The following is a 10,996-nucleotide window of genomic DNA, read 5'->3' as shown; positions in this document are numbered from 1 at the left end:
TCGGAATAACCTCTGATTAGGAACTTGATAGAGAGTTAAGAATATAAATACAGATTAGGATATGCAATTTGTAACAAGATTGGTCTAGACTTTCTGATCAGTATTGCTTAGAACCAAAGAATCCCCACAGTGCAGAAAGGGGCCGTTTGGCCCATCGAGTCTGTACCAGCTCTGAAAGAATATCCCACCCCTCCTCCCATCCCCATAACCCTATGCATTTACCATGGCTAATCCACCTAATCTAAACATCTTTGAATTTTGGGAGGAAACCAAAGCACCTGGAGGAAGCCCACAGAGACATAAGGAGAATGTGTAAACTCCTGGAGTGCTAACATCATACATTAATTTTAAACAGATTATTTACTGTCTGTTAATATGAGTTTGAATCACATCATGGCAAGTTGTAAAATTGAATTCAATCAATGTAGCAGTTTTTGGCTGGCACTGGATAAAATGATGTGGAGATGCTGGATAAAATGCACTGGATAAAATGCACTGGATAAAATGACCATGGAAGCTGGTGGATTTCATTTACAAAAAAGCAGTTGGTTCACTAATGAAAGTAACATGCACTAAGATACCCAGATCCTTCTGCATCTCAGAATTCTGTAATCTCTCACCATTTGGATAACAAGCTTCTCTACTGTACTTCCAAAATGGACAATTTCACACTTCCCAAATTATACTCCATTTGCCAGATCTTTATTCATTTGAGTAACTCTATATGTATCTTTCTGTAGCCTCCTTTTCCCAATAATAGATTTTTTAAAATGGAGAATCTTGGCTGATGCTTCTTGAACCATTGGAACAAGCTAGTGTCAAGATGTAATATTAGCTATTTATCTGAATTTTTCCTGGATCTATTTGTTTGGGTGGAGTGGAAAATGGCACAGAGAAAAACATGCAGCGCCTTCCCTCAGGAGATTGCATGAGTATATTTCATTAGCTGTATAGCCTTTTATTTCTCTATGCCTTCCATTCTTAAGGTAGCATTTGTACACGTTCACTTGTTGACAAAATAGAAAGCCTGCTGTTGTAATGAATGGGGCTGTGTGCAAAATTACTCCATGGTATTTATCCTAAATTTACCCTTCACAACCCTGAAGCCCCACCCTTTTGACTTGCTGCCTGCCATATTTTCATTTACTTTATCATATTATATGGCTTATTAATATAGTTTCTGATTTGAAAAGACCATCCTCACATAGCACATATCCACTTCAAATTTAGCAAGCACACACAGAAGAATTAGTTGTGCATTCTGTTACTCATCGATCAGGGCATACTATCTCAGTATCAGCAGAATCAAATGTGTTTGTTTTGGAGGAGGTCTTTCTATAGATTTACTGATTATTTGTTTAACTTTGTGAGCATGTGTAACATATAATTATCCAACAAAAGTTACAGGAATACTGGCAAAAAATCAAATCAACACATATCATGTATTATATGTACCGAAGAGTGATTCTAGTCTCACTATTGAGAAATACTGATCAAGGTTCATCCTGATAAACTGTGGTCCTTATCCACTTCTACTGACCCTAACCTTTGACATTTTAGTCTTGGATTTTTCTTTGGCAACCTTCTGTCTGGTGAGACAATGATTTGCATGTTGGTGTATTCTGTGTTAAAAATCACCTGGCGTGACTCAGCAGCCCCACTCTAGCATGGCACTCACTGTTGCATTTGCTTCAGAGGAGATGGTGGGCTGAGATGGTGCAGGATTTGCTAGCCTTTGTTATCTTTGGGCTTTCTCCTTGGCCAGTTGAGCTGTCTGTTTCTTCTTGACTTCTCCAGTGCCTCTCCAGACAGTCAGCCTCTAGAAATCATGGTTGTCAGCAGCTGTTTCCCAGTTGTTTATGTCAATGTCTGCCATCTTCATATCTCACTTGCAGATATCCTTGTAGCAGAGATATGGATGGCCGGGAGATCATTAACTAGTAGCCAGTTTATTATACAAAAGATCGTTGGGTATATGACCACCATCCATCTGATGAACATGGCTAAGTCAGCACAGGTAAAGTTGGTTTTGCAGTGAGTAAATGCTGGAATTGGCATACCCTAGGATCTCTGACTTGTCCTGCCAAAAAATTCTGAAGATCTATCTGAGACAGTGAAGATGTAAGCAGTTCAGCTTTTTCTTCTGCCTCATCCATGTTGTCGAGGTCTCACCATTGTAGCAGAGTGCATTGAGGGTGTAGAATTGATACACTCATATAAGATAAAGGCAAAATACTACAGATGCTGGAATCTGAAACAAAAACAAAAAATGTTTGAAAATCCTCAGCCGGACTGACAGCATCAGTGGAGAGAGAATAGAGCCAATGTTTCAAGTCAGGATGGATCCTTCATCAGAGCTGATAGATTCAGTTTGGTATTCTCAGCCAATTTCAGTTTTTCCACATTCTCTTGCTGAGCTTGAACACAACAACTGCAGCTTTTGCAATGCATCTGTCTTAATCAGCAAAAGTGAAAGATTGCTGGTGATTGTGGAGCCTATATATGTGAAGCTATCAACAATTTCCAGTGTTACATTGTCAATGCTGGTAGATGGTGGTATGGCAACATCCTGGATCAAGACATTTGTCTTCATGATGCTGATGATTAAATCAAACTCGGTATACGCATGAGAGAGGCTGTCCATTTTCTGTTGAAGATGTTCTTCCATATGGACTGCAAGTGCGGCATATGTTAGCATATAACCACTCTCTGCAGAGAACTTGCCGCACTTTTGCTTTGGATTTCAGGTAGGCAAGGCTGAGTAGCTTTCTGTTAGTTCTAGTAAGTAGAACATTTTGTACATGAGCTGAAGGTATATGACAGCAGAAAATAATATACTAAAGAGTGTTGATGGCAGAATGGAACCCTGTTTTGACCCACTGTCAATCTTAAATAGTTCCAATGTTGCCCTTTCATAGCTGACCTTACCCATCATATTGTCACAGAAGGTGGAGATCATACTGAACAGCTTCTGTGGCCACCAATTTTCTTTAGCAGCTCAAATAACAGCCTCTGCGCACATGGTTAAATGCTTTGCTGAGTTCAATGGAGGCACTAAATAGGGGGCTCCCTTGTTTATGGCATTTTTCTTGCATATGCCAGAATGAGAAACCACACTGGGATTCGGGATAGATGTATTTAGCCAGAATGTGCAGTCTGAAAAGGACAAAAGGAATAAATTGTTTTCCATAATGCTCAGCAGGAAATTGACTTGAGTTGTTGCAATCAGTGCGGTTGCCCTTGCCACAGTCTTTGCAACATGCACATCCTGAGGTGCTGCCCCCTCCTGCTGCAGAGGTAGTGAAGTTTAAGCATATGCTGCAAGAATGCCAATTTCCTTTGCTTGATGAGTTCAAGCGGTATGGCACCATCACCTGGAGCTTTGCCAATGGCAAGTGTGTAAATAACTTTGCTGAGCTCATCCACTGTGGGTTTGATAACCAGGACTTCCATGGTGGGCAAGCTGATAATCAGTGATAATGGGCAGGATCCTGCCATGGGCTGTACTCTATGGTAAATGTCATCCTCACTTTGAGGCACTACTAAAGAGACAGAAAATACATCACCTCAAACTGTTGGACACGTAACAATCTTGGGTTAGTGAAAATATAAATTGTTCAAAGTTTAATGTTTTAAACTTTATTTATTAGTGTCATAAGTAGGCTTACATTAACACTGCAATGAAGTTACTGTGAAAATTCCCTAGTCTCCACAATCCAGCGTCTGTTCGGGTACACTGATGGAGAATTTAGCATGGCCAATGCACCTCAGCAGCATGTTTTTCAGACTGTGGGAGGAAACCAGAGCACCCGGAGGAAACCCAGGCAGACACAGGGAGAACGTGCAGACTCCGCACAGACAGTGACCCAAGCCGGGAATCGAACCCGGGTCCCTGGCGCTGTGAGGCAGCCTTGCTATTGTAGTCTGTTTCTGCTAGGTCAATGAGGAAGAAGACCTGAGACCAGCACGAATGAATATGACCATGATTAGTCATATAGGTAAAGTAAAACTGGAACAGTTAAAAAATTGATAACAGGTAGTGTGAACCACTGCAAGACTAATTAACCACAGCAGAACTGGGAGTGTGTTTCCAGGAAAACCTACAATAAGAACCATAGTTTATATTTTAAAAATTTCACATGTAAAGGAAGGGGATAACTTTCATCGTTTTGCTATTGTACCTGATGCAGTAACATAAGTCACGCTGTGTTAGCAAAAGGGCAATATGACATTTTTGAGAATGGGTTACTGCACCAAGTTACCATCACATGTACTGAGTGATAATCTGCCCCAAGGAAAAACCCTAACTTCTACTAGAATGAATCAGAGACATTTTAAACTGTTGATAACTTAATGTTGGGTAGAATAGGGCTGTCAAAATGAATAAAGTATAAATATACATATATATAAAAATGTGCCATTGAGTGACTTCAGTTTTCTGATCATAGAATTTTATGGAATTTACAGCATAAAGAATATGTCATTTGGCTCAACTGCTCAATGCCAGTGGTGATCCACATGGGGCACCTCTCACTTTACTCATCTAACCCAATCAATATCCTTCCAATCCTTTTTCCATCATGTACTTATCTAGCCTCCTCTTAGATGCATCTATGTTATTTACCTCAACTGTGGTAGCAAATTCAACATTCCACCGCTCTCTAGTAACAAAATTTCTTGTGAATTGGATCTATTCATGATTATAGCATTTATAGCATTTTGGGGGGAAGGGGAACATAAGATTTAAGAGAGGAATAGCAATTCTGCCCCTAAAACCTGCTCCACCAGCCAGTGAGATCATGGTTGATCTGGTGTGGCCTTAATTCCACATTCCTGCCCATCCCCCATTATCCCTGACTCCCTTGATAATCAAACATCTGTCACCTCAGTCTTGAATGTATTCAAAGACCCAGCCTCCATTACCCCCTGGGTGGGGGGTGAATTCCAAAATCTAATGGCCCTTTGAGAGAAGGCATTTCTTCTCAACCCTATCTTAAATGGAAGTCCCCTTATTTTGAAGCGTGCCCCCTTGTTCTAGATTCTCCTCAAGGGGGAACATCCTCTCAGCATCTACCCTATCAAACCCCCTCAGAATCTTATATGTTTTAATAAGATCACCTCATATCCTTCTGAATTCCTATGAATATAGACACAACTTGCTCACCCTTTCCTCATAAGACAACCCTTCATCCCAAGAATCAACCCAGTGAATCTTCTCTGAACTGCCCCCAATATAAGTATGACCCCCTTAAGTAAGGTAACCAAAATTCCACACAGTACTCTGGGTGTTCTTTAATCAATGCCCTGTACAGTTGTAGCAAGACTTTCCTCTTTTATACTCCAACCCTCTTGTAATAAAGGCCAATATTCCATTTGCCTTCCTAATTACTTACTGTACCTCCATGCTGACCATTTGTGATTTTAGGGATCCTGAATCTTGGAGCCATGGTATCATAATTTCCATGCACCATCAGTTACTCAGGTAAGTTTATTTTATTCTTTCACTGGTAAAGCCAGCATTTGCCGACCATTTCTAGTTGACCTTGAGAGGTAATGGTGGATTGCCTTCTTGAACCATAGCAGCCCATCTGGCGTAGGTGCACTCAGTTCTGCGAGGAAGTTCCAGGTTTTTGACCCAGTGACAGTGAAGAAATGGCAATTTATTTTCAAGTCAGATGGTGTGTGACTTGGAATGAAACTTCTTCGGATTAAACATTTTTAGTACTATTTGTGCATGCGTGTATGCGTGTGTGTTTGTGTGAGTGTGTGTTTGTGTGAGTGTTGAATATTTAGCACACTGTTTCCATCTAGTGGCAGTTGTAAATGTAAATTCTTGCATACATTACATATGACGACAATAACAAAAATCTATGTAAAGTGGCATGGTTACACTCAAATACTTCAAGTACACAACATATAAAAAGCCTGGAAAAATGGTTGAAAAGGAACTTCTCAAACCTAAATACATAATCCATTGGTAGAAACAGATGAATGTGATGCTCATTTTCAAAATGGCTGGCGAAACACATGTACAACTATAGACTAATAAACTGTGTAAAGCAATTGAATTGATTATCATAGAACTGTGTAATTTATATCATAGAAGGAGATCATTGAGTACACCTTATCTGTGCCACTCTTTGCTACGGGTGTGGAGATGCCGGCGTTGGACTGTGGTGGGCACAGTAAGAAGTCTCACAACACCAGGTTAAAGTCCAACAGGTTTATTTGGAATTACGAGCATTCAGAGCACTGCTCCTTCACCAGGTGAGTGAGGACTCAACTGATGAAGAAGCAGCACTCCGAAAACTCGTGATTCAAAATAAACCTGTTGGACTTTAACCTGGTGTTGTGAGACTTCTTACACTTTGCTACGGCAATCTAAAGCTAATTCTACCACTCACTGTCTCTTTTTAGCCTTTTACTTTTCTCTGCTTCAAATACTTACCCATGTTTTCCTTAGATTTCTGAGGAATAATAACTTGTCTTGGTCACTCCCTGTGGCAACAACAAACATGTGGAAAGGCACTTCCAACCTCTCTCCTCATTGTATTAGCGAATTGATGAACCCCTGCTCATTTCCTCTCCAATTAAAGGAACCAAGCTTTCCCTGTTCAGCTGCCTAATCCTGTTTTAATTTTAAAAACATCAATTAAGTACTTTGGAACATTCTGAGGTTGTAAAGGTGGTATATAAATGCAACTCGTCCTTTCTTCATTAGTTTTTAAATTTCATTATGGCCTTGTCTTCTCTATTGGAAATAGTCCCTAAATCTCAACTCTCCTCATAACTATAGTTGTTGTTCTTGACATCATTCCAGTGAATCTAAACTGTACGTGTTCTAGGTATCTAATGCCGTATATATAATGTGGCCTAAACTGCACACAGTACTCTAATTTTTAATCTAAGCTTTCCCCTATATAAACTTACCATCATTTCTTTAGACCTGAACTTATTGCCCTATTTATAAAACTTAAATATTATCGGTATTCTTGCATGACCTTATCTACCTGCACTCATATTGTTAGCAAATTTTGCATTTGATTTTTTTCAACTTTGTGTTCAACCATGTCCTTCACCATATCTCATGGGTGCATAGAAGCAGGGGTACACCATTGAACTCCTTGAGCCTGAGTTAGATTATGGTTGATGTATTTATTCATCAATGTTGTTTACCTGCCTTTTTCCATATCCATCCGTTGATACAATTGCCTAACATAAATTGATTGATATCTGCCTTGGAAAATGTCAATTGACCCAGGATCCACTGCACTTTGGGAAAGTGAATTCCAGATTTCCACACCAAGATGCTTCTCTTTTCACTCCAATAATAACATAGCTCTAAATTTAAAATTATGCAGTGTCATTATGGATTCCCCTACCAGAGGAAATAATTTCGCAATCTACCCCATTAAATCCCTTATTCATTTAAAACACTTTGGTTAGGTCATCCCCTCAATTTCTTAACTCAAGGGGGTGCAAGCCAAGTGCAACCTGTCCTCATAACTTAACCCTTTAAACCCTGGTTTTGCTACATCAAATAAGCTATATAAATGCAAGTTGTTTTTTTTTAGTAGTGGTGGTGGGATCCTTTTTGCTCTACCTCCCAAAATGCAGTACTTAAGACTTCTTCATGGGGCAGCATGCTGGCACACAGGGCAGCACAGTGGCACAATGGCCAGGAACCCAGGTTTGATTCTGGCATATTCTCCCCATGTCTGCATGAGTTTCCTCTGGGTGCTCCAGTTTCCTCCCACAATTGAAAGATGTGCAGTATAGGTGGACTGCCCAGGCCAATTTGTCCCTTAGTGTCCAAAGATGTGTAGGTTAGGTGGATTGGCCATGGTAAATGCGCAGGGTTGTGGGGATTTGGCAGGATGCTCTTTCAAGTGGTCAGTCGAGACTCGATGGGACAGATGGCCTCCTTCTGCACTGTGGGGATTCTGTGGTTCATATAAAATTGTATCTCAATATCTCCCATTCCATTCATCTATCTGTGCCCTCCTCAAGTCTTTTACAGTTTTCTTTACTAAGACCCTACTTTTGTAAGATCAGTAAATGTTGATATTGTGGTCTCTATGCCCACATGCAAACTGTGCACAATGCAATTGGTATCTTCAAATTTCAACAGCACACCTCCAATTTTTGCGTCCAAAACATTTATGCATACGGTGAAGAATAATGGCCCCAACAGAGCATCATTTCCTACTTCCTGTCTTTCTGAGAAACTTGCTTTAATTCCAGTGCTCTATTTCCTGTAACCATTTTGCAACTAACTCTTGAGGTGCTATTTCTATGTTTTTGGAGTATAAACCACAATCTCTCAGTACTTGCACAACCCTGGTTCTAATTACAATTATTACTTTTTATAGCCAAAATGTAAAACTTGACATTTACTACCGTTTAATTCCCTTTAGTATCTTTTGCCCACTCCAACATGTTATCAAAACCATCTTGCAAGTTTCCTTTGGACTTCAACATTATTCACTGAGCCTCCTATTTTAGTATAGTCTGTAAATCTGGACACATCTTCTCCCCATCCTATGTTCAAATCACTCATGAAAACAGAAGAGGTCTCAGAACAAAATCCTGGGAGAAACCATCCTTCTATTTAATTTGATTAACTTCTATTTGCTTGTTTCCTCCCTTCTAACAAATGTTAATCAATTTTATCCCTCAATCCCCATGGCCCAAAGAACAAAGAACAGTACAGCACAAGAAACAGGCCCTTCGGCCCTCCAAGCCTGTGCCGCTCATTGGTCCAACTAAATCCTTCATTTGTATCCCTCCTTTCCCAGACTGCTGCTCATGTGACTATCCAGGTAAGTCTTAAACAATGCCAGCGTGTCTGCCTCCACCACCCTACTTGGCAGCGCATTCCAGGCCCCCACCACTCTCTGTGTAAAAAACGTCCCTCTGATATCTGAGTTATACCTCGCCCCTCTCACCTTGAGCCTGTGACCCCTCGTGATCGTCACCTCTGACCTGGGAAAAAGCTTCCCACTGTTCACCTTATCTATACCCTTCATAATTTTGTACACTTCTATTAGGTCTCCCCTCATTCTCCGTCTTTCCAGGGAGAACAACCCCAGTTTACCCAATCTCTCCTCATAGCTAAGACCCTCCATACCAGGCAACATCCTGGTAAACCTTCTCTGCACTCTCTCTAAAGCCTCCACGTCCTTCTGGTAGTGCGGCGACCAGAACTGGACGCAGTACTCCAAATGTGGCCTAACCAGCATTCTATACAGCTGCAACATCAGACTCCAGCTTTTATACTCTATACCCCATCCTATAAAGGCAAGCATACCATATGCCTTCTTCACCACCTTCTCCACCTGTGCTACCACCTTCAAGGATTTGTGGACTTGCACTCTGTGTTTCTATACTCTTGATGGCTCTGCCATTTATTGTATAACTCCCCCCGACATCAGTTCTTCCAAAATGCATCACTTCGCATTTATCTGGATTAAATTCCATCTGCCATTTCTCCGCCCAATTTTCCAGCCTATCTATATCCTGCTGTATTGTCCAACAATGTTCATCGCTATCCGCAAGTCCAGCCATCTTTGTGTCATCCGCAAACTTGCTGATAACACCAGTTACACCTTCTTCCAAATCATTTATATATATCACAAATAGCAGAGGTCCCAGTACAGAGCCCTGCGGAACACCACTGGTAGTCATGATGTGGACACTGCGACAACGGATGAATGAACACCGCTCGACAATCACCAGGCAAGACTGTTCTCTTCCTGTTGGGGAGCACTTCAGCGGTCATGGGCATTCGGCCTCTGATATTCGGGTAAGCGTTCTCCAGGGCAGCCTTCACGACACACGACGGCGCAGAGTCGCTGAGCAGAAACTGATAGCCAAGTTCCGCACACATGAGGACAGCCTCAACCGGGATATTGGGTTCATGTCACACTATTTGTAATCCCCACAGCCTGCCTGGACCTGCAGAGTTTCACTGGCTGTCCTGTCTGGAGACAATACACATCTTTTTAGCCTGTCTTGATGCTCTCTCCACTCACGTTGTTTGTATCTTAAAGACTTGATTAGCTGTAAGTATTCGCATTCCAACCATTATTCATGTAAATTGAGTCTGTGTCTTTATATGCACTGTTTGTGAACAGAATTTCCACTCGCCTGAAGAAGGGGCTTGGAGCTCCGAAAGCTTGTGTGGCTTTTGCTACCAAATAAACTTGTTGGACTTTAACCTGGTGTTGTTAAACTTCTTACTGTGAACACCACTGGTCACAGAGCTCCAGCTGGAAAAAGACCTTTCGACTGCTACCCTCTGTCTCCTGTGGCCAAGCCAGCTTTCTACCCATCTAGCCACCTCTCCTTGTATCCCATGAGCCTTAACCTTCTTAACCAACCTGCCATGAGGGACTTTGTCAAATGCCTTACTGAAATCCATATAGACGACATCCACGGCCCTTCCTTCATCAACCGTTTTTGTCACTTCCTCAAAAAACTCCACCAAATTTGTAAGGCACGACCTCCCTCTTACAAAACCATGCTGTCTGTCACTAATGAGATTGTTCCGTTCTAAATGCGCATACATCCTGTCTCTAAGAATCCTCTCCAACAACTTCCCCACCACGGACGCCAAGCTCACTGGCCTATAATTACCCGGGTTATCCTTGCTGCCCTTCTTAAATAACGGTACCACATTCGCTATCCTCCAATCCTCAGGGACCTCACCTGTGTCCAATGAAGAGACAAAGATTTCCATCAGATGCCCAGCAATTACATCTCTTGTCTCCCTGAGCAGTCTAGGATAGATGCCATCAGGCCCTGGGGATTTGTCAGTTTTAATGTTACCTAAAAAACCTAACACTTCCTCCCTTGTAATGGAGATTCTCTCTAACGGGTCAACACCTCCCTCTGAGACACTCCCAGTCAACAAATCCCTCTCCTTTGTGAATACCGGTGCAAAGTATTCATTTAGGATCTCCCCTATTCCCTTGGGTTCTAAGCATAATTCCCC

Source organism: Mustelus asterias, chromosome 15 (genome assembly GCF_964213995.1).
Source record: "Mustelus asterias chromosome 15, sMusAst1.hap1.1, whole genome shotgun sequence".
NCBI classification, from domain to species: domain Eukaryota; kingdom Metazoa; phylum Chordata; class Chondrichthyes; order Carcharhiniformes; family Triakidae; genus Mustelus; species Mustelus asterias.
Note: the sequence above shows the minus strand (reverse complement) of the source record.